General features: G+C 42.6%; 1 protein-coding gene and 1 long non-coding RNA gene across 7 annotated transcripts in view; one reads left to right on the top strand and one right to left on the bottom strand.

The window, feature by feature from the left end:
* The window catches only part of thrap3a (thyroid hormone receptor associated protein 3a), a 200,971-nt gene that overhangs the window by 79,044 nt on the left and 97,246 nt on the right, over positions 1-24,681 (bottom strand). For 4 of the 6 annotated variants that reach the window (XM_069895874.1, XM_069895872.1, XM_069895868.1 and 1 more), the window contains one exon: positions 17,676-17,730. The gene's annotated coding sequence lies outside the window, so the exon portion shown is untranslated. Of the gene's footprint in view, positions 1-622; positions 1,154-17,675; positions 17,731-24,681 lie in introns of those variants that run through there. The other 2 variants (XM_069895870.1, XM_069895871.1) reach the window with 2 other exon arrangements.
* LOC138741590 (uncharacterized) lies at positions 1,264-9,485 on the top strand. The gene is made up of 2 exons (XR_011343593.1): positions 1,264-1,349; positions 8,828-9,485. It is a non-coding gene; the product is annotated as an uncharacterized lncRNA (long non-coding RNA).

Consider the following 24,681-nt stretch of genomic DNA (forward strand, 5'->3'; position numbering starts at 1 on the left):
TGCCTAAAGTGCAGTAAAAAAAAATTAAAATCAGACAGAATGCTTCTTGTACCTCCAGGTTCAGGAATAGTTGCTACCCCTCAACTATCAGACTCATGAATAAAGGCTCAGAATCATTCAAAGACTCATACTTTGCTCATTATTTATTACTGTAGATTTATAATTCTGCATTGGCACAGTTCACAGTTCTTAAGAGTTTAGTTACCAGCAATTAGAAATCCTGCCTGGCCAGCAGAAAAAGAATCTCAAGGTTGTAAATGAAGTTTTGCAACTACTCTGACAATAAATTTGAACTTTGACTTCTCACTGAAAGCTTCAATCATGCAGCTTAAATAAAGGGCACCCATCTTGCACAATATGTATGATCCTGTCAATGTTACGTGACAAAATGATGAAGACCAGGAACTGGACTCCCTTTGCAATAAATGACCAATCCACAATAGGTGCAGATTCACAGCAGGTTTACAGGACAAGCTTGCATTTGTAGTCCATGTCTGTATTTATCAAACATCCTGGAGTTCCCCTGGGCATTCTAAAGGTCTGAGATGCTCAGGTATATAGCAATTTATTAAATTAACTCAACAGATAAACTATACTTAAATTTTTTTTTTTTTTTACTTACCCTGACATTTTAATTTGATTCTTTGAATCACATGCAAACAGCAACTCACCAAGGACTGCCTTCTGGACTTCTTTTGTTCACCAATGGTGGTCTCTTGTGTTTCTTTAATACACTGGAGCTGTTTCTTATCCTGATGTAAGGTCACAAGCATCTCATTCTCTTGAATTTCCCAACTATTTTCCATGCTTCTGAACTAAGTTATCTTCTGAACTATATGCATTCATCCCTTCCAGCCACCTCAAGTACCAAACAGTATCCTAGGCAAAAATCATGAAAAGCTTCCTATATACAGCTTAAAATGATGAACATCCCTGGATGGTTCAAAGGGACATAATTAGAAGTAAATTGATGGTGAGACAAAGGATGAGGCATGAGAAGTATTTGATGGCCTACAAGACCCCTCCTCCCCACCCCCCCTTATTTCAGCAGGGAATATTTCAGAATTTTTTTTGTGTATTTATAGGTTAGCATTTCACGTTATCAAAATATGTAGTTTGGAGCTGCACTAGGCACGCAGTGAGTGAAAGAACCACAGAGAGTTGAACCAACTGAATTTAATAGAACTTTTGCACATGTTTAAATCCCTTGGAACCTGATGATGCTTGAGACTCCCGGGACCTTTATGACATCAGCTTTTTGCACTCAGAGCTCTCACAGTCAGATCTGCCACGAACTTGTCCATGACTCCGTGAGCCAGTTCGTCTGTTGTGTGACGAACTGCCACAAGGTACAGAATAGCAAAAAATTATTTGGACAAAACATAACCATCTAACAATTTACAGCTTCACATACAAGACCCAAGGGATATTTTTGAGACTTTTTTTGGGGGGGGGGGGAATACGGTCATTTTAAAGTCGGAATGTCAGAGTTCTAGTGCAAGGCCACAGTGACTACAAGAGCTGGGAATTGTTCAGGGAAATTTGCAGTTAGGGGTAAGGATATAGGTAAGTGAAATTAATTTAAACAGGAGGAGGAGAATTTAAATTGCAGACAGTGGGAGGCTAGCTTTTGTGGACTCAAAAAAATGGATGAAATCTGGTAAAGGACTATACAAATATCAGTTCATTTAATTCAAATTAGTTGCCTTCATGTCGGAAAACTTAGCTTCTTAAATGATCCCGTAAGCAGCTGCAAGGTGGCAACTCCAATACCTCTCCAAGGTAGTGCTCTAAGTGAGTGGTGCCCTCCACCCCATTGCATAAAGGTGCATACACTGCAAGTGGCTGGCTAGGAGCAAGCTGATGACATTGCGATTACACCATCAGCCTTCACTCACCTCTCCCTCCATGACCCTCTCAGGGCAGGGGTGGTCGGGCCGTCGGAAGTGAGCTGTGACAGCCTCGCCGGCCACTCCGGCCCCTCGCCGGGCTTGCTTTGGCCCTTGGGGTTGCTCGTCGGCATCAGGCGGCTCAATGCACAGCAGAGGAATGCCTGTCAACCCTAACCATAATCTCCCAAGCAGCTGGAACCGTTCTGGGAAATGCAGAGTCGGTTTCATCTGCGTTGGGGGATCATGGGTAGGAAAGATGGCCATTGCTCTGCTGTGTTGTTTTTATAGAGATGAATGGAGTTATTATGTCTAGGACTGCTCCATAAAATTAAAATTTTTATCCCTATTTGAAGCCGACCTCAAAACAGAGAGCTGGCATGAAAACACCTATAGACACAGAACATTGACAAATGAGATTATAATTGTTATGTATCCGATACAAGAACAATGCCTAATGAACAATACATTGAACAAGTGATGTATTCCATTTGGGTAGACGGTACATAAAATTAGAGTGATTTTATTTGTATATTTAGTTTTATTTTTTCTTGATTTCCGATTCAGTTTTACGTATTTCTTGTGTATTTATTTATTTTCATAGTTGCATGCATTAATCATGCAAAACTACGGTAAATATAGTTCATTCTCTTTGGAGAATTAAGTGTGAAACCAAGATAAAGGGGTGGGGGAAACACTAATAGCAACCCTGGTCAGATCAGACTGGAATTATCTTGGCAAGTGAAAAATTTTTTATTTGAATTTCAAAAAGTGCAAGGCATCTTATAAACTAGTTATTAAAGACTGAGAACTGTACTGAGAATCTAGATGGCAATGTGCTGAGCATGCCCTTGATGTTTCTTTACTCTTTATTGCTTACCAAGCAGAAAAATATTCTACCTCACTCAGACAAACAATCCTTATCTTCCTAGCTTTTCTTAAATGCAAGCCACTGAAGAGTTCCTGGAAGCGTTCCATGTTCTCAACATTCTAGGAATAAAGTTTCTTTCAATTTCCCTAATTGATTTTTTGCAGACCATTTGTATTTTGGGCCCTTGTTTTTGATTCAATTATTTTCTTTTTTTTATTACTCTCCATTTCTTTATGATACTTTTGTGTTCTATGTATACTTCGTTACTCTTAGATTCAACTCCTCCTTTAACATTCATTCATGATTTCTTTTTAGGTCAGTTTTTATAGAGATGATGAGAGTTATTATGTCTATTATAGAGAAGCTCAATTTCTTAAGTGGCTGAAAGTTTGCAGACGCTGTGATTATTGCAAAATCACAGAAATTCTAGAAGAACTCAACCAGAATCCATAATAGGCAAAATTATTTTCTCAGTCAATCTTGAAGCATGCACAGCTCAATTTCTTAAGACTTTCTGACCATCATCTAATCTAGCTATTCTCAACAGGGGTACCCCTGAGGGCCACAGCACATTTAACTAAAAGCTTTTTTTTGTTCACTTCGCATAATAAATATTTTTTTGTAGTGGAAAGAGACAAGAACAGAAGAAATCAAATGGACTGCTTTACAAGGGGCCCATAAACTTTGAGCAGAGTCCTGGGTGGGGGGGAAAAGAGTCATTAGTCGTGAAAAAAGTTGAGATTGACTGATCTAAAATATAGTCTGCAAATCTAAATACTCCTTCATAAATAGTTTTTATTTCCCATAAATTGACACCCTCATTTAAATGTACAACGAATGAAACATGCACTAGCTTCTCACAGGCAATCTCTCTCCTGTCCAACAATTCCCTTTGGCCTAAACTGTTGCAGCAAGAGGAGGGCTTCAAGGACAATCAGCCTGCAGAGGGAGGTGGACTGACTGATAGGAGGGAAGGGCCATGTGATGCAAAATATTTGTGGTGCTATTCATCTATCCATTATCATCCCATCGTCCTCCCCCTCCCAACCACCACGCTGCTATGCACCATGGAGCTCAGAATTTCGCACCATCATACTGGGAAAAGAGGGGTGCTATTTTGATCATTAAGTGTTGGTTAAGTGCAGGGAATTAAGTCTCCTTTTTTTCTGTTATGTCAGCAATTTGCAGGGGTGATAAATGAGCTAATCACTTAGGATCTCAGTTACATTACCACCTGTCCCAACTAGACTCAGAAGTGATAATACTACTGACAACTGGGACAGAGTATAAACACTCCTCCACAAGTGCTTAGCCCTACAGTGCTGTGGATTCTATTCAACAAGTTCAACCTTTCTGAAAGACTAGAATTGCACTTAAACAGATCAAACCTCAATTTAGAATCTGCTTTATAATATTCCTTTTTGGCATTCAATAGCTTGCCTTGTGCTACAACTAATGGGGTCAAAATAGCTTCACGGATAAGTGTCTACAACAGAGAGAACAAAGAGGGCCAAAGTTCACACTTGTAACTTTCTATATGGCCCATCCATGCCACAACCTAGTGAGGGATACTGGAGTATCTTTTAAGATAATATGGATGGGCTGAGGAAAGTTCTAATATCCCCATCACTCTGAGCCTTGGACAGAGCAAGGGCCAATAAGTACTAAACACTCCTTTGGGTAGAAAGAGTGCAAAACTATTGCTTGTCAAGGGAGGTGAGGGAAGAGGTGGTGCATATAGGTGAAGCGCAAAAAAAAGAACGCAAGACAAAGATAAATTAAAGAGCCAGAAATTACAAGTGAAGGAATAGAAAACCCAAGCTAAGATAGTTTTTTAAAAACTGCACAAGTGGGAAAAGAGAGGTGGGAGAGAAAACCATGGAAGAGAAAGGAGGAAAACCATGCATACTTCTATAAAACATCTCAATGCCCCAAAATGTTTACACCCAAGGTTCTTGGGTGTATGAACTTGAAATGTTGAAAGAGTGGGAGCCAACAAGCATCCATAGCAGAAGAGTCAAAGTGGGCAGATAATGATGACAGGGAAAAGAATATTGGCTAGGATACCAACCCAATATTAAAATACCAGGAGATCTTGTGTACTGCAAAGACTGCAGAAAAGGCCCCAGTTTAATATCAGCCTGAAGATAACACATTGGATTATCAGTTTCATACTTTTCTGCTTTGAACTCTGCAGTGGGACTGGAAACCACATTTTTTCTCCTGACTCGTTTATGCTGTCAGTCAACTCACTGGTAGTTTGATGACTAGGAAAAGACCATCAAAGGAAAAAACTAAAACCGATATTGGAAATCTAAAAAACAAAAATGCTGGAAAAATTCATGCCAGACAGCAAAAAAGACAAATTCGTACATAGAGGTGGGGATGAAGATGTACATCAGAAAGGGGGATTTCTTGGATAGGGAATGAGCGGCATTGTTGACGTAACAGTTAGCGCAACACCTTTACAGGGCCAGCAATCGGGACCAGGGTTGGAATCCCGTGCTGTCTGTGTCGGTGTGGGTTTTCCCCAGAACTCCAGTTCCCTCCCACCATTCAAATATGTACCGGGCGTGTATGTTAATTGGTCGGCATAGACTTGTGGGCCAAAATGTCCTGCTGTATGTCTGAATTTAAATTTTAAAAACAACTGAAAGGGATAGATAAGCTGTTTTGCTAATGTTGCAGTCTGAGTAATGTGCGGTCTATCATATTATTGCTACCTGTGGTAACTTTTCCTCTCAACAGTCTCATATTTCCAGCATTTATGTCTCTGTTTCAAATTTCCACCATTAGCAGGTTGCCTTTCAACCAATGGCTAGATGTGATACAACTCTCCTCACAGATGTTGCCTCCTGCTGGGTAGTTCCAGTATTCTCTTTTAATTCAGGTTTCACATTTCCAGCAACTGTTGCTTTTAATATCTCAAAGATCCAGCATGTGATTATTTTCTAAGAACCAACACTCTGCCTTCCTCTATATTAGAGATTTTTTTTTTTAAAGAGTGCAATGAAATCCTAAAACTACAGCAACACAATTGAAAAGTAAAACGTAAAAACCTGCAGACCACACGATTGAAATAAAAACACAATGTTGGAGAATCTCCGCAAGTCAAATATATAGTGTCTATATAAAGCAGTTTCCCCCAAACTGTTTAGACCATTAACCCCTTCATTGAATATTTGATCCCTCATCAACCCATAAGGGGGGAGGGGGGGGAAAAGAGGGGCTGATGGCACTACCAAAGGTACAAAGAGCGCATCTTTCTTCAACGCTCAGTCTGTCCTCCTGTTCGCTTTCAACTTATTCAAAGTCCAAAGCCAGATACAACATGGCGGCCATCAAGGCTCACCCTTGTGAGAGATTGGCCACCACTGCCATTGGCGCTATTTTCCATTGATTCATCCCTGTTTTCCCAACACAAAAGTTCAATCAAAAACCCTCCCCCCCTCCCTGGCGTTATCAACCCCCTTTCGACTCCCTTGGATAGACCCACTGACCCCCAGGGGTCAACACTGACCATTTTGGAATCCTCTGATATAAAGCAACACAATTGATACAGCTGGACATCTTTTTCTTGCATTCTCGTTATGTTAGTTACCTGGTGAGACTGAAGGACAGCAAAGATTTAATGGTTCCAGCCCGACTGTTTACTCAACAAAAATTGTAAAGATTTAACCATATAACCCATTCCAGCCTTAAAATCTTTGATATCTGCAAGGAGAATAATTTCTTATCCGTAAAATGTATATTTTTCCTATTCATCAAATCTTGACAAACTGCAGGAGTGGGAATTTTGTATAAGCTCAGAAGTTAGAGTAGTTTATGTAATTGTGGAATATTATTAGAGAATACCCATTCCCCAGCAATTAGATACTTTATTTTGAACAGAAAATTGATCCAAAAAATTTTCTCTTCTTTTACGTTGGAGGAGATTGTCCACATGACAATTTTTTTGGGGGGGGGGGGAAAGACTGTTCAACCAGCTCATTTCTCACAAACTTTTCTTCTTCAAGACCTGAAAAAGCACAATATTATTCTAATTAAAACCTGTAATGCATAATTCAAACCAGCTGTTACGATCCAAGCTTCAAGGGAAGGTTTGGACATCTTACAGAAATCCCACATCTCAAACATGCAGCACATCAATTATGGTACACCACAAAAAGGCATACTACCCAGGTGTATTTGAGGCAGCATTCTGACTCATTTCCTTCTCCCCCCCCCCCCCCCCCCCCCCCCCCCAAGAGATTACTTGGGGATAGTTATCTTTTTTAATTTATGGGTACTCCTTAGAGCAAAATTCATTGGCCAATTCACCACGGTCTCATTTAAACTTTTCAATCTTTAACTTCACGGAGAGACTTATGCTAGTTGCCATAACTGCTTGCAATTTCAAACCAATTGACAAGGTCATTCGTAGGCCCCCAACTAGATGGGTGAGAATGCTTATGCAATGTCAGTCCTAGAGTTATACAACATGGAAATGGGGCCTCTGGTCGTCCAAATTTGTGCTGAGCATCAAACAACCCGAGCAGAAGTAGGCCAATCGGCCCATTGGGCCTGCTCTTTCATTTAATCATGAGTTGATCCTCATCACTCAGCCCTACTCCCTTACCTTCACCCCATAACCCTTGATGAGCCATGTAATCCCAATGTCCTTTACCCCAACATGATCAAAACACTCATCGCACTGTATGGGAGCTTGCCATGCCATGCATTTCGAGGGGGTTACAAAAAAGGTTGATGAAGGGAAAGCTGTGGATGTTGTCTATTTAGACTTTAGTAAAGCTTTTGACAAAGTTCCCCACAGGAGGTTAGGAAAAAAGGTGGAGGCATTAGGTATAAATAAGGAGGTAGTGAAATGGATTCAGCAATGGTTGGATGGGAGGTGTCAGAGAGTAGTGGTAGAAAATTGTTTGTCCAATTGGAGGCCGGTGACTAGTGGAGTTCCTCAGGATTGGTCCTCGGTCCACGATTGTTTGTTATATATATTAACGATCTGGAAGTAGGTGTGGAGAATTGGATAAGCAAGTTTGCGGATGATACAAAGATTGGTGGTGTTGTGGACAGTGAGGAAGATTACCGTAGATTAAAATGTGATTTAGGAAGGCTGGAGTTGTGGGCTGAGAAATGGCTGATGGAATTTAATGCAGATAAGTGTGAGGTGTTACATTTTAGAAAGGCAAATCTAAATAGGTCATATATATTGAATGGTAGACAATTGAGGAGTGCAGAGCAACAAAGGGATTTAGGAGTGATGGTAAATAGTACCCTCAAGGCTGATACTCAGGTAGATGGTGTGGTGAAGAAGGCATTTGGAATGTTGGCCTTCATAAATCGGAGTATTGAATTCAAGAGTAGGGAGGTTATGATGAAATTGTACAAGGCATTGGTGAGGCCAAATTTGGAGTACTGTGTACAGTTTTGGTCACCAAATTATAGGAGATATAAACAAAATAGAGAGAGTGCAGAGAAGGTTCACGAGAATGTTGACAGGATTTCAGGGTCTGAGTTACAGGGAAAGGTTGTGCAGACTGGCGCCTTTTTCCCTGGAGCGTAGAAGATTGAGAGGGGACTTGATAGAGGTGTTTAAAATTTTAAAAGGGACAGACAGAGTAAACGTGGATAGGCTTTTTCAATTAAGAGTGGGGGAGATTCAAACTAGAGGGCATGGTTTAAGATTGAAGGGGGAAAATTATAAGGGGATCATGAGGGGAAATTTCTCTACGCAAAGGGTGGGAGGGATGTGGGATGAGCTTCCGACAGATGTGGTCGATGCGGGATCATTGGTTACATTTAAGGAAAGACTGGATAGTTACATGGATAGGAGAGGACTGGAGGGGTATGGACCGGGTGCTGGTCAGTGGGACTAGGAGGGTGGGGATTTGTTACGGCATGGACTAGTAGGGCCGAACTGGCCTGTTCTGTGCTGTAAGTGGTTATATGGTTTAATAGATAGCCAACATTCAAATGTAAACCATCCAGTTTGCAAGAGAAATATAATTTTATGTTCCTATAACCAAAAGTTTCCAGAATTAAAACATTTAGTTTTCTTTTGTTTCAGGCAGTAATTGCTACTTTTATTGTGAACTGCAGGAAGATGAAAGTTGACCATCCTCCATTACACATTAATGGCTTTGTCGCAGAGAGCAAAGTTCCTTGTTGTGCATATAAAGGATGGCTCGCCTGGACCCACAACACTTCATTCATCAGGAAGGTGCAGCACTCCCTTCACTTCCTAAGGAGGGCAAGACTACTAGCCCATCTTGACTTTCATAGGAGCACAGCTGAGTGCTTTTCTAGCTGTATTACATGGCATGGTAGCTGCAAAGATATGGAACAGAAATGCACAGAGGATCATCAAAATTACAAAGAAAAATCAGGGGGATCTGCCAAGAGTGTTGCTTAAATAGGGCTCAAAGAATTATTGAGGACCCTTTCCATGCAACACACAGTATCTCTGACCAACTACCATGAAGTTGGTGGTAAAGGAGCTTTAAAATCAGAACTGACAAACTGGGAAATAGCTTCTTCTGCAAAATTAATGAACAGTATCCTGTAACTGAGTATATATTTTAAATTGCATTTTTATGTACAGGTACATATGTGATTGCTACGTACTGTGTATTGCATTGTGGTCAGATGATAAACCTGATCTTGAGTATTTCTCATGTTGGTACCAAGCCCTGAGAGAGATAACATGGTCACACAACTTGAAACGATCTACTCTTGAATTCAATGCCATTAAGGTTGACAGAGGTGTGGACCCTGCCCCCTGCCCCCTCTCCTGAAGTGAATGATCATCTCCTTTGTCTTGAAGTTGAGAAAGATTGTTACCTTAGCACCATGCCACTAGATTTTCAATCTTTCCTGTATTTTATCTTATTTTCTGATACCCATTAGAATCCTGAATGAACCCCATAACAATTCTTTCTGTTGCCCTTGTTTGGTGCTAATTGACTCTCCTTTTCATTGAAATATCCTATAAAGTGTCCTCTTTACGCTGTTTTTAGCTGAACCTTTCTCACTGTACTCAGTATTTTGTGACAAATACATAAAATTAATCAGAGCCAAGGTCTTAGGAGAAGGGAGATGTCACATTTTTCTGACCATTATCAAGCATTTCAACAACAATGTAGAATGGAATTCAATTCAACTGTAGACAATGGCCAACATATTTAGAACAGGGTTGGAGCTCTGCTGATACAAACAGCATCTTTTTGAAGCATAACTTCAACTCCAATCATCGTTGCTGGGTTTCATTCAACATACAAAAGGTAAATCCTTAGATTATTTGAGACCTCCTTTTCATCAGTGTGCGTATCCTGGATCCTGTGGATTCGCAGGCTGAAAAAAAAATGCCGGCATAATGCCATATTCCCAATTTATTCTCTGCTCCATCAGAAAAACTCCCAATGAACTGGACTTATTGTATAGACAAAAGCAACAAACACAAAATACTTTATTTAAATAGAGATCCTGAAATCTGGAGCAATAGCAGGGTGAAAGCAGATTTAGCAGTACATTTGGAGAGATGGACCCAAATTTTTAGATTATTGGGTTCTCTTCTAGGGAATGTGACACCTGTATCGGCATCTAACCTGGAGGGGGACTAATATCCTTGCAAGATGATGTGCAAGTGTTGTTCCCACTGTGACCATCTTGAATGATAACTGTAAATGGCAACAATGAGCTCAAAATGTTCTTTTGAGTTCCCTAGTTCTAAAGGACAGAACCTTCAATTGCAGTGATGGAGTGCTTCCAATTTGCTTCCAACATGAACAGGTAAAATAGAATTTTTTTTTCACTTTTTCCTCAGATAGAGCTATTTCCAGCATTCCGCCCCCCCCACTATAGATCATATGTTGGGACTTTTCATCATTTAAACCAATACAGGGACACAATCCTTTTCCCAGAACCCTTGGGGGATAGTGTGTTCCGAAATTTGTATTTTTCCAGATTTCAGAAAGCCCACACAAATTGTGCTGGCGTATCCACCCCGACCCCCTTCCAGCCCCCGGTCCCTCGGCCGCCCCCCCACCCCCGGCCACCGATCCCTCAGCCACTTCCCCCGACCGCCGATCCCTCAGCCGCCTCTCCCGACCATCTCCCCCGGCCGCCAGACTCACGCTGACGCCTCTCTCCCCACTTGCTGGATTTTGGAGCTTTCCGGATTTTAGATGTCCGGATAAAGGATCGTGTACCTGTACAAATTATTTGAAATTTGAGGCACCTCTAATTTTTCATATTTACCACACACATCTTCTGGTAGCGCAGGACAAAATCCTATCACACTTAGCTAAAACATTACATCCAGATTGTGTAACACATCAATTTGTTTCATTGGGGGAGCCCTGTAAGTTGGCATGGCTTCATTCAGACCACATCAATCTAAATTACTTAGAAAGTAGGACTAGGAAGAATAAAATACAATTCAGTTGGTTTATTCCTGAGCAGGGAGATGCAAGTGTTGGTTTATAGGACAAATCATTTTTCTTGTAAACTCAAAATGGTACAAAAAAATTTAAAAAATTAGAATGGAAGCAAGATCAGTAACATGAATCAACTCTTCAAAAGTTACCACTAATTTCCAAGTAACAAAGAGAGGTAGGATAAAAAGACATTCATCTAATCATTTTCCCTGCATATCAAACTGTCAATATCCATAACAATTAGAAAACACCAAAAGCAATAAACTCAATCAATAAGAGAGTGGCGGCTCACCACTAGGCAGGTGAACCAGCCCCACTTGTAAGCAGCTGGCCAAAATGGCGCCGTCGGGGGGGTTTTCCCTTCCTCCCACCACGGGGCTCATAAGGCCACACTGGGGGACCACGTGATGCCCAGGTGACGTCAGCCCCCTCCAGCGCGGTTCTCAGCCAGGTCTGGGCTGGGAGTATAAGTGCAGCCCAGCAGCCTGCAATAAACTAGTCTGCTCACTGAGCTCAACCCGTCTGGTTGTGTGTGTGTTATTGCAGGAGCAGGGTGGCTCCCGCTACAATTGGTGACCCCGACTGGTTCAAATATCTTAGAACCCATCATGAGCGAGCCTGGGATCAGCGCTATAGCCGTGAAACTGCCTGAATTCTGGGTTCAGGAGCCAGAGACTTGGTTTGGCCACACGGAGGCCCAGTTTCACCTCCGCCAGATTTCGTCCGACACGATCAAATTCTACCATCTGGTCGCTGCCCAGGACAAGGCCACTGCCAGACGCGTGCTGCACCTCGTTCAGCACCCACCCACTGAAGACAAATACGAGACCATCAAGCGAGTGCTTACCAGATCCCTCAGACTATCCAGGCGCCAGCGTGTCGCTTGGATGCTGCACCTCGACACCCTGGGGGACAGGTCCCCGATGGAGCTGATGGACGAGATGCTCGCGCTCATGGGTGATCACACCAACTGCCCACTCTTTGAGTGCATTTTCCTCAATCATATGCCCAGGGACATCCGGCTGCTGCTGGTCCAAGAGAGCTTCACTGACCTGAGGAAGGTCACCCAGAAGGCCCAAGAGCTATGGCTCGCACGATTCTCGGAAGGCTCAGTGGTCCAGCAGGTCACAAGGCACGGGCACAACCACACCAAGCCCGCCCCTCTTCTTTGGCTTGGCTTCACGGACGAAGATTTATGGAGGGGGTAAATGTCCACGTCAGCTGTAGGCTCGTTTGTGGCTGACAAGTCCGATGCGGGACAGGCAGACACGGTTGCAGCGGAAAATTGGTTGGTTGGGGTTGGGTGTTGGGTTTTTCCTCCTTTGCCTTTTGTCAGTGAGGTGGGCTCTGCAGTCTTCTTCAAAGGAGGTTGCTGCCCGCCGAACTGTGAGGCACCAAGAGATTTCTTTAGGCAGTCCTTGTACCTTTTCTTTGGTGCACCTCTGTCACGGTGGCCAGTGGAGAGCTCGCCATATAACACGATCTTGGGAAGGCGATGGTCCTCCATTCTGGAGACGTGACCCACCCAGCGCAGCTGGATCTTCAGCAGCGTGGACTCAGTGAGCATATTCTGTTTATTGCAGGCTGCTGGGCTGCACTTATACTCCCAGCCCGGACCTGGCTGAGAACTGTGCTGGAGGGCGCTGACGTCACCTGGGCGTCACGTGGTTCCCCCAGCGGGGGCTTCTGAGCCCTGTGGTGGAAGGGAAATCCCCCCCGACGGCGCAATTTTGGGGCTGGTTCGCCTGCATACAGCCGCCACACAGCCTACCCCCCCCCCCCCCCCCCCCCAGAACCGATGCCAAAGTCCTTTTTCACCTGGCGGCACCCACATGCGAATGAACTGGTCGAACGTCTGCACTGCCACCTTAAGTCACTCATGCCCCGCCTCACTGGTCCTGACTGGGCGGACGAGCTGCCTTCGGTGCTTGTGGGGATCCACTCCACTCCCAAGGAAGATCTACAGGCGTCATCAGTTGAGCTGGTCTATGATGCGCCGCTGGCACTACCTGGTGAGTTTGTCAACACACCACACAATCCCCAGCGGTTGCCGCACGAACTACTTCCTCACCTCAGGGCACGCTTGGACTCGTTCGAACCCCCACCGCCGCCCAGGCATGGCACCCGCCCATCTCACGTTCCCGGCAAACTGCTTTCTGTAAAGTTTGGTTTTGTGCGGTGGGGCCCGACTGCGCCACCTCTGCAGCGACCGTACAAGGGGCCGTACAGCGCTCCGGCTCTACTTTCACGCTGGACATTGGTGGCAGGCGGGAGCTGTTTACCGTGGACAGGCTGAAGCCAGCGCACCTCGATCACACCAAGCCCGTGGCTGTAGCGCAGCCCAAGAAGCAATGCTGCCAGGCGAAAAAGGACATTGGCGTCGGTTCTGGGGGGTGGAGGGGGGTTGTGGGGCGGGGGGGTTGTGGGGCGGCTCACCACTAGGCAGGCGAACTGGCCCCGCTTGTAAGCCACGCGGCGGGGCAGCCGGCCAAAATAGCGTCATCGGGGGGGGTTTTCCCTTCCTCCCACCACAGGGCTCAGAAGCCCGTGCTGGGGGACCACATGACGCCCAGGTGACGTCAGCGCCCTCCAGCACAGTTCTTAGCCAGGTCCGGGCTGGGAGTGTAAGTGCAGCCCAGCAGCCTGCAATAAACAGAATCTGCTGACTGAGCTCAACCCGTCTGGTTGTGAGTGTTCTTTCAGGAGCCGTGTCGCTGCCGCTACAAGAGTTTATTTTATGCCCATCTTCTACAATTGGTTCTAGGGGATTCTTATGACACTGAGGTCTAAGACTTGATGTGCGAAATCTTTGCTGCTTTAGGGTAATATAAAGAAGGCAATCTATCTTTTGACTCATAGGTTACCATAGATTTCAGCAATTGGAAGAAATTTCCTTCAAATGAAGCTCCAACATTCCTTGCTGAAATCCTAAAATGAGGTTTAAATAAGAGTTATGAGTATCATCTCTTTCAGGACAGATGAAGTAAAATTTCCTCCCCAATGCCTCATCACATCCTACAAGGGCCAGCATTGAATAAAGATTTTTTAAATAGTTCCAACTCATTAACAATGGGCCACATCAGCATTTTGCATTAAAGCCAAGTCGATTACAGCAAAAGATTAACCTGTAACTGGGTCCCTTTAAAGTATGGATTCACTGCTATTTGAGATGGGTGCTATGACCTAGTTGACACAACTACTGCAAGAACAGGAAATAGAAGAGTAACCCTTCGTGAAAAAAGGTAGATGGATAAGAGGTATTAAACAGGTACAGAATGAGAAGGAAAGGAGGAATCTGAACTTGGCTGCCAGCTTCAACTCCAACCTTAAATTTACTTTTTGACAACTCTCTCCCCTTCTACTTCTGCTGCTTGAATTACACCTCTGCTGTATTTGTTTCTGGGATGAGACGTGTGATGTCTCCTAATTCTTCCAGAAATGTAGCTTCCCCTTTGCGGTCAGTAGCCCTTTTCACACTGGCAAAACGCTAAATTGCCATTTACAGTGGACCAAGGAAATCAAGTTCTGTGAGCCTTTTCACATTACCTATCCAGTAGCTCAGAACAAAGGGCGCCTATCCTCCAGCAGTGACATCCTGAGTAATGCATCAAGTGATGGCAGGCCTGGCTCCCAGAATTACATGCGGTGCTCTGTGCAGACAGCCCTTTCATTATGCCAAGGCACACTGGGACACGGCAGCTTTAAAGGAAAAGGCAGCTAGCCACCCTCCGCCCCTCCCCGCCACATCCTAATATACGTTAAATTCACATTCCTTGTGGCAGTTCAACATTCTACAGAAATCAAGAAATTGGGTTCTTGAATATTTAGGTTCCCAAATATCTGTGGCATTTATCTTGATAAGATTTAGTTATGCAGTCTACAAGATGAACAAAGGAATTGCAGCATTGAATACAAAGTGTAACACTTGTGACCCGCTCCTTTTTAGCTACAATGTTATTATACCCCATTATAGATTCAGAATTCCAACTCAGATTCTCCAAAATCCCCCCAAAAAAATTTTGGATAAATGAGGATATCTGAAACAAATCACAAATCCTCATTTATCCAAAGTTTTTTCGGAGCCAAACTGACTGGTGGCCGTCGGGCTCCTGGGGAGGAGCGGGACCCTCGGTGGGGAAATGTCAGTGATCAGCATGGCCAGCAATTTTTTTTTAAGTGAGAATTGAACATTATTTTAAAGCCTTCCCTTGTTGCTTAAATATAAGTGATTTGCTGTTGCTACTGGGCAATTTTTTTTTTTAAAAAAAGACCAATTCTCCGAAAAAAACGTTTATCTAAAATAAGCCCAGTTCTGACCATTTTGGATAATTGGAGTAGTACTGTTAAATAAAATGCTTTCAAAGAACTATCGCAGCCTGCTACACTCTGACCTGCTATGGCAGAGTTACGAGAGTGCAAGAAGAAGTACAAATACGATGACAGCCCCCAATGAACCTACTCCACCATCCATGAATTGTTCCTTCTCCATCTGTTTTGCATCTGATTCCCATATTAAAAACATACTGATGTCAATTACTGCATATCCACAGCCTTCTTTCCATGTTAGTGAACTTGAAAGATTCCTTCAGTAGTTGAACTATTATATTTTTTAAAAAGCTAACCCCAAAGATGGCTAAATAACACACACAGGTGATGAGCTGTTGGCAACTGGAGGTCAAAGGGCTCACGTCTGGCTGTGGGTTGCTGGAGACAGCTCAGAACCAGGATTTAGAGAGGATGCGGAGGGCAAGGAGGGCTCCCAAAGGGCCCTGAGCCCTGAAGGTTTGAAGGCCAGGATGCCGATGGTTTGAACTGAAGTCTATGTGGCTGCAGAGGCTGTGAGAGTGCTGGAGGTGAATCTACAAACACCTGGGGGGGGTTGTGCCAGACCTCTTTTTTCTTCTCTTTCTCTGAATATAAGGGGCACCCGGCAATACTCATGGTGAATCTTTGAATGTCTTATGGCAGACTAAAGGCTATTTCCTGTTTTATTGCATGACAGCTGCGCTGGATGGGTCACGTCTCCAGAATGGAGGACCATTGCCTTCCCAAGATCGTGTTATATGGCGAGCTCTCCACTGGCCACCGTGACAGAGGTGCACCAAAGAAAAGGTACAAGGACTGCCTAAAGAAATCTCTTGGTGCCTGCCACATTGACCACCGCCAGTGGGCTGATATCGCCTCCAACCGTGCATCTTGGCGCCTCACAGTTTGGCGGGCAGCAACCTCCTTTGAAGAAGACCGCAGAGCCCACCTCACTGACAAAAGGCAAAGGAGGAAAAACCCAACACCCAACCCCAACCAACCAATTTTCCCTTGCAACCGCTGCAATCGTGTCTGCCTGTCCCGCATCGGACTTGTCAGCCACAAACGAGCCTGCAGCTGACGTGGACTTTTTACCCCCTCCATAAATCTTCGTCCGCGAAGCCAAGCCAAAGAAGAGCATGACAATAAATAGTACCTGATCTTATTTTACCAGAACAAAGTCTGCATCGGACCTGCTAGTTTACACCAAAAGTGCTTCAGGGCATGATTGTTTCAGACAAAATAATTGTTTCAGACGAACAAAACACCCTGTAAGCAAAGCACACAGCAAATGTAGACATCAGGTTAGGCACTGGATACCCAGTTTGGCAAGAGGGAGGCACAGAAGTCAGTTGGTAAAGGTGGAGACCTCAACCACGTGGAATAAAAACACCAGATAATAGCTTCAGCATCCCACAATTATTCTTCAAAGCAGAAAATGGCTTGGCTGTAACCTGAATGACAATTACAAAACCTGTTAATTAACACTCATCATCAAGGCTCACATATCAAAATTGAAAGATGGATGCCAGAGCAAGTGCACTCCAGAAAAGATCAGCTTTAGAAGAAAATAGAAAGTAGACTAAAGAAATTCTGAACTAAAAAATGTTAAGGATCTATTTTACTCAAGTCGGGTTGATTAAAATTTATTTGGAGGTGCAAGTTATCTAGATCTACAGGCCTAACTGCTCAAAATATACTATTTCAAGGTGGGGTTTATTTTGCATTCATTGTTAGAAAGTTGCTAGAAACCAGCCAATTTTTTTCAAAACATGACAACAGTATGCAAATGTGCAGCATGGAGACTGGAACTTAAGTCTCTCACAAAATTCATTTGCTTCATTTCCTCATCACAAACGAAACAAACAGGTATTTAAATAGGCAACATTAAATTAAATGACTTTTTTTTTGTTTTCTTATTTGGAAACAACCAAACTTCAAAATAGCAATCAACCCCAAAACTATAACCAGGAAATGATTTTATGCTGATCAGGAAACATAACGAAGCTTAATCCAATCTTTTCAGTATCCTCCCTGAAGCCAATCAGTAAAAATGAGCAACATTTGAAAGACCCAAAGCATTGACTGTTTCATATGGCCATGGATGATCCCCCTGGTTTTATTTCATGTTTGTCTCACCTTTTCATTTTAATATTATGTTTGACAGCCACATACCTGCTAGCATGCAGTAACCACAGAAAGGGCTTCAATCTCAAAACGCCACAGCAACCTGTTGAAAATACACAAGTACAATCAGTGTGTAACATGAACACAAAAAAGAGACATTGTAGAACAGAAAGTTACTCTGCTGGTTACATTCAATTCACTCACATCTAGAAATGAGGATTTCTACAATGCCAGAAGTACTGCCATTAGATCCCAACATAAATCCTCACCTTCTTGTTCTATTGTTTTTCTTTCTTTGGCTTGGCTTCGCGGACTAAGATTTATGGAGGGGGTAAATGTCCACGTCAGCTGCAGGCTCGTTTGTGGCTGACAAGTCCGATGCGGGACAGGCAGACACGGTGGCAGCGGTTGCAGGGGAAAATGGGTGGGTTGGGGTTGGGTGTTGGGCTTTTCCTCCTTTGTCTTTTGTCAGTGAGGTTATAAAGGAGGAAAAACCCAACCCCGACCCACCAATTTTCCCCTGCAACCGCTGCCACCGTGCCTGCCTGTCCCGCATCGGACTTGTCAGCCACCAACGAGCCTGCAGCTGACGTGGACATTACCCCTCCATAAATCTTCGTCCACGAAGCCAAGCCAAAGAATGAATATTCATCCCTGAAACAATATCCAAATAGATTCTGACCAATATTATCACAACCATTTTGTCTATAACAGGATCTCAAAAACAGCATTCAATACTTTATAACAATGCTATAATTTCAAAAATACTTGTATTAATCAAAACACTTTGGGATGTTCTATGGTCTTGAAAGGGTTTACATGCAAGCTTATAGTATATTGTACTTGGTTCAATACTTGTATTTGAAAGGTAAAGGGCAATCAGGAAGATACTCTTTATCTAGGCTGTACAGACTATTTTCCTAGGTAGTCTATTTCTGTAATTGATCTGGTTATAATGTAATGGCAATATATCTACAGATCGCTTTTTCTGTTGCTGGTTGGCTACTCAAGAACAATGCCTACTTCAAAAATTAAAGTTTTACAAGGACTCACTTTAAGATTCAGGGAGTGAAAAGGTTCTAAAATATTACAGTAATGGATACCTACAATAGATCAAGAGAGTACTATTCTCTAATTTAATTGGGTTGAGTATACATCCAAAACTTCAAATGCATTTCACATTTTGCCTAATTGGACCCAGATGAAATTCTCTGGAAGGCAGGACTTCACACCACTTCCCAAATTTCTTCTAATTTGCCCTCCCTAGCAATTTTTTTTGCGGGGGGGGGGGGTTCCTGCCCCCAGCGATTATGTGTTACACACTCACAGGAGTAAGAGGAAGGTCACCCCACCCCCGGCAATCCATGGACCCCCCACCCCATCACAATGGCAGCCCAATGCGGGATCAATGGCTGACTTTGTTACCCCCATGGGAAATGCAGAGTGCTTCCAGCTACATGGGGGTTGATGTGTAATGAGGACGGCCATTGATCCCGCATTGAGCCACTGTAGTGACGTCCCGAAGCAGCACCGAAACGGACTGCTGTTGTCAGGATTTCTGTGGGATGATTCTTTAATCACCTATGTGGCACTGCTAGGATGTCATGACTCTTCCCCTGCTTGTCTATTTGCCTTTTCAAACTGCAGGGTGGTCTGCGAAAATTACAGGGCCGCGGCACCCAGGTAATATTCTGGCGCTGACATTTTCACATTGCCTGTTTTGGGGAAGATTTCCCGGGAATCCCCATTTTACACGGAGCTGTGTAAAGGCCTAGTATCTGTAATACTCAATTCATCATGTTTTCAGCTTGCTGTCAGCACTTGAGCAACATTCCAGTTCCACAAGTTCTTCAGCCACATGTTAAAGCTATTAAAGCTCACTCCAGACACAGACTATGTTTAGAAGTATATAATCTAAAATTGCCATGCTAGGTGTTTCACATTTCAAATGAGAACATTGAAATTTCACACCTACTAAATTTCACTAAAACCCTAGCCACATTGGAAGAAGCACAAGAGTTAGGCACAGGGTGAAAAGCTGTTGCCCAATCCTCTCATCCTGTTCCTTGCAATGAAAATCTATTAATCTCACTTCCATAAAGCACCAAGATTTCTATCCAGATTGGTTTCAAGATGCAACAGAAGTTTAACAGGTCCATCAATAAAAATGCAAAACTATTCTCTACATTTTACTCAGCCCCAATATCTCCCTCTCCTCAAATATTTTGCTCCAACTTTCACAATGGCTGACTGCAGATTTGAGTATTAGTTTTATAGATGTTATCAGCATGAGGTCACAGGGAAATGTTCATGGCATCAGACAAAAGTTTTTGAATCCATTCTGAGGTGGGAATAAGACAGGAAAGTTAGATCCGCAGACCTTCCAACCCACAACCACAGCTCATTAGCACAAAGGGCAACTAACTCCAGCAGTTGAATTCTCTATCTGCCACAACCATCTCCAATGAAGAGAGGGAAGGGAAAACTTTAGTCATGAGATGTGTATTGAGTTATTTAGGCTATGTATAAATGAAAAGGTTACAGTAAAAACTACATACAAAGGGTGTGCAAATTTGGGGAACCCCTGGTCAAAATTTCTGTAACTGTGAATAATTAAGTGAGTAGAAGATGAACTGATCTCCAAAAGTCAAAGTTAAAGATGAAACATTCTTTTCAACATTTTAAGCAAGATTAGTTTACTGTATTATTTTGTTTTGTACAATTTTATAGTGGGGGAACAGCATGCAAAAGTTTGGGTACCCCAAGAGATTTGAGCTCTCATAACTTTTACCAAGTTTTCAGAACTTAATTAGCTTGTTTGGGCTAGAGCTTGTTCACAAATCATCTTGAGGAAAGGCTTGGTGATGCAAATTTAAAAGCTTTATAATTACCCTGACCCCTCGAACCTTGTCCCAACAATCAGCTCCCTGACACTCTGAAAACTAAAATAAATGACGCCCACAAAGCAGGAGAAGACTACAAGAAGTAGCAAAGTGTTTTCAGGTGCCCGATCCCTAAGTTCGTAATGTAATTAAGAAATAGTAGTTAACAGAAACAGTGGAGGTCAAGTTGAGGTCTGGAAGACCGAGAGAACTGCTCATAGGATTGCTATAAAGTCTTATCAAAAGACCTTCAGGAAGATTTAGCAGACTCTGGAGAGGTGGTGCACTGTTTTACTGTGCAGCAATACCCACACCCTCAGGGAACACCTTCTCTATGTTCTCACCACAAAATTGGACAGGATAATGATCCTAAATACACCTCAAAAGAGCAGTATATGCAAGACGGCCCAAGAATCTCACACAACTAGAACCCTTTTGCCAGGAAGGATGGGTGAAAATCCTCCAAACAAGAATTGAAAGACTTTTCACTGGCTGCAAAAAGCATTTACAAGCTGTGATACTTGCCAAAAGGAGTGTTACCAAGTACTGACCACGCAGGGTGCCCAAACTTTTGCTTCGGACCCTGTTCCTTCTTTGTAATGGTAAAATGATGGAAATAAAAAGTTATCTTGCTTAAAATATTAAAGAAATGTCATCTTTACCTTTATGTCTTTTGGAAATCAGGTCATCTTTTACTTGTTTAGCTATTCACAGTGATAGAAATTTTGACCAAGGTGCCCAAACTTTTGCATGCAACTGTACATCCATCAGTATCAACAAAACATCAGGACCAGTATGTCTGGACTGCATAACTATGTCATAAAAAGAGAAACTAGACTGGGCTCAAACGCAGTATCATGCTTGATTGACCAAAAAAATTTGAAACAACTAGAATACGAGCTTTGGTGACATTTTTCTGAGATCTCAGCTTGGAATCAGCCACTGAATGGCTATTTAACATTGGCCTCAGATCACAACACTGTACAGTGTCCTTCAGTGGAAAGCAGGAACTGCCACAATACAGGTCGGTCAAAATTAAGTCTTCGGTCAAAGAGGTAATGGACCTAGTTCTTGGAATGAGCTGGTCCAACTAAAACAATAAAAACTCAAAGGAAATACCAACAGAGATGGAAATGAATAATGGAGAGGGCCAAAGAGCAATTTGATGCAGTTGCTTGGTCAGAGAAAAGATAAATTCAATGAGTTGAAAAAGAATCTTGTGAACATAAAATCTGTAGTACAGTGAGAAGCAAAGCCAGAGCTTGCTGGAAGATTAATAATAGGGAATGGAAACAAAAGCAGATAAGCAAAAAGGCTGATGCATATCATGAGACATTCAAAGGAGAACCTGGCTAAATACAACCTGAGAGAGAGCAAAAAGGAAACAATACATCAAAAGATAAGGATAATAACGGGCAAAAATAGGAATAAGGAAAGACAACAGATTTGTCTATTTGGATCATCAAGGCTTTGACAATCATTTACGTGAAAGGCAGGTAAGCAAAAGTGAAGCCTATGAAATAAGTGGTATTGATAAGAGCTTTGTTTAATCAGAGAACACATACCCTTTTTTTAAACACAGCAGTTAAAAGAAAGGAATTATCCATCTTTTAACCGCTTCACTTACCTATGTAAAAGTAACAAAGGCAGGATGGGGGTTCACTTTCATCTCGAGTATTACCCGTTAAGGTAGGTGGCATCAGAGACCATGTGTTTCACATCGGCTCCTGACTGGCTTTTCTTGGTTCAGTGTGACTACCTGAGCTGGCTTTAAAGATGGGTCGTTCACATGCCAATTAAATGAGATCACAGTGTAAAAGGGGTAAATGATAAACTACCTGTAGTTTCTTTCATACTGGGGAGATAGTGCAGTTCTTCCAGGATCAATATAAAAAATTAAGTTTTGGCACAATGAACTAGTTATAAATGCACAAGACAAAATTTGAAATATTTGCAAGTCTCCAAAATGTACGCAATATGATAAACAAGTGGGGGACAGTAGTGGAATGCAAGAGTAAATTGATAATCTGACAAAACAAGCAGACCATTAACAGATGAAATTTGAAAAGGACCAACTCAACAACTTTCAAAGGAGTTTGAAGACATGAAATTTCTGCAGATGGACCATGAAAAGTAAACTAACTGATTGCATCACAACTAGTTTTGGAAACTTGAAGGATGCAGAAAGTGGCAGGCATACCCAATCCAATCGCAGACCTTCTCCCAACCATTGAAAAGACCTACATGATCCCCAAGACAGCTGCTAGAATCATAATTAGCTCGTCACTCTGGCCATGGTCTGTCCGTGCTTCTACCTTCAAGCAGAAGATATAGAACCATAAACACCAGCAGCTCTCAGTTCAAGAACAATTTTTCTCCAGCAAATACGATGAGGGTCCTGAACCTCCCTATACTACCCCTACCACAACACTAGCTCAAGACTACCAAATATCTGTCTGCACTTCTGACTTACATTTTTGAACCATGACCATCTGTGAATATTATTTATCTTCTGTTAATTTTATTTCTCATGCGTTATAAGTGGTGCATTTTATGTGCCTAGGAAATTGCAGCAAGATTTGCATTGCATCTGTACATTATACTTGCATCCATGACAATCTTCATGCATGTGATGAACAAATCCTCTCGATACCAACCCTACCTCAACACCCAGCACATGTGTCTGCTGTTACAGCTCAATAACCCAGGTTCAATCCTTTCCTCCTGTGATATGCGTTGAATTTGCAGGTTCACCCTGAGACTAGGTGGGCTCCCCCAATTGCTCCAGTTTCCCCTCACATTCCAAAGGACAGTAGGTTAATTAGCCGCTGTAAATTACCCATGTAGGTGTCTGGCTGAATTTGGGTAAAATCAATGGGAATGTGGGCAAAATACAATGAGATTAGTAGAGGATTATGCAAGTATTAGCATAGACTCAATGGTCCAAAGGCCTTGCTTCTCTGAAGTCTCCACAGAGATGAGAAGTGCATAAAGATGCATTTTGGCAGAATGTACAGGGGAAAATAAAGTGTTCTTTGGTGGATGGGTGATGAGAACTTTAATATCTAAGTAGATCGCAGCTATAGTGATGGACCCCATTCTGGTCACTAAAAATTCAAGAAGAAAGCAAAGGGCCTCAAGGTGGTGCAGAAAAGTTTTTTCAGAATGGTTCTGAGGAATGAGAGATTTCAATTATGTTGTCAAAGGAAATTGCAAGACGAATTGATGAACAAAACCTTTAACAGTCATTTGAATTAAACAGGTAGTTCAAGTACCAAGGTACACATTGTGCAATGACGACCAGAGGCAGGGAGGTGAGTAAAAAAAACTTCGATTTAAAACAAAGCATAGTTTTGATCTGAAATACACTGCAAAGGTGATAAAAACCAGTAGATATAATAGTGTCATCATATAAAAATGGCCAGAATTGCTAAACCATTGTCACAAAAACAAAAAGGGACTGGGAATTAACCATTTCTTCAAAATGCATTTGCAGGACATAACTGTCTTTGGTAACACTAGTATTTACTGTTCTGTTGTGGGTTCTGCACAAGCACAGAAATAAAGACAAACAGGCTGAGAGCTCGAGTGACACAACTGCATTACTTTGAATTTCACGCTGCAGTCTTTAAGGCTGTGTCTGGTCCCGTCCCTCACGTTCTAGAACTTATGTCACACTGATGCAAGTGCGCATGTGCCCTTCCGGTTTGGACTGGAAGAGAAGGTCCCACGACGCCATCTTTGCTGCGACAAGCAGGGCCGGTTCACCACAACTATCTGCATCGCCACAGTTCTTCAAAATAATTCTTAAAGTGACAGTAATGAATATTTTCTTGAATCTCCACTGACCTCTAAATAAAGATATTTGTCCACCACCAAATACAGCATTCCAGAACTTCACACCAACAATAAAGGAATAATGCTGCATTTCCAGGTCAAGATAGTGTGATATTTGGGGAAGAGCAGAGGTATTCTAGCATTTCCACAAACATTTTACTCGTGTACTACCAAATGATAGAGAAGCTGTGTTTTAAGAGCATTGTCAACAAAGCCTTGAGTTATTGCAGAAGGTACATGCCATAGCTATAGTTCACAAGTAATGAAGATAACAAATGTTTAGTGTCTGATGGGGTGCCAAATAATCAGGCCACTTTGCCCAGTTTAGTGTCAAA

Source organism: Narcine bancroftii, chromosome 8 (genome assembly GCF_036971445.1).
Source record: "Narcine bancroftii isolate sNarBan1 chromosome 8, sNarBan1.hap1, whole genome shotgun sequence".
Classification (NCBI taxonomy): domain Eukaryota; kingdom Metazoa; phylum Chordata; class Chondrichthyes; order Torpediniformes; family Narcinidae; genus Narcine; species Narcine bancroftii.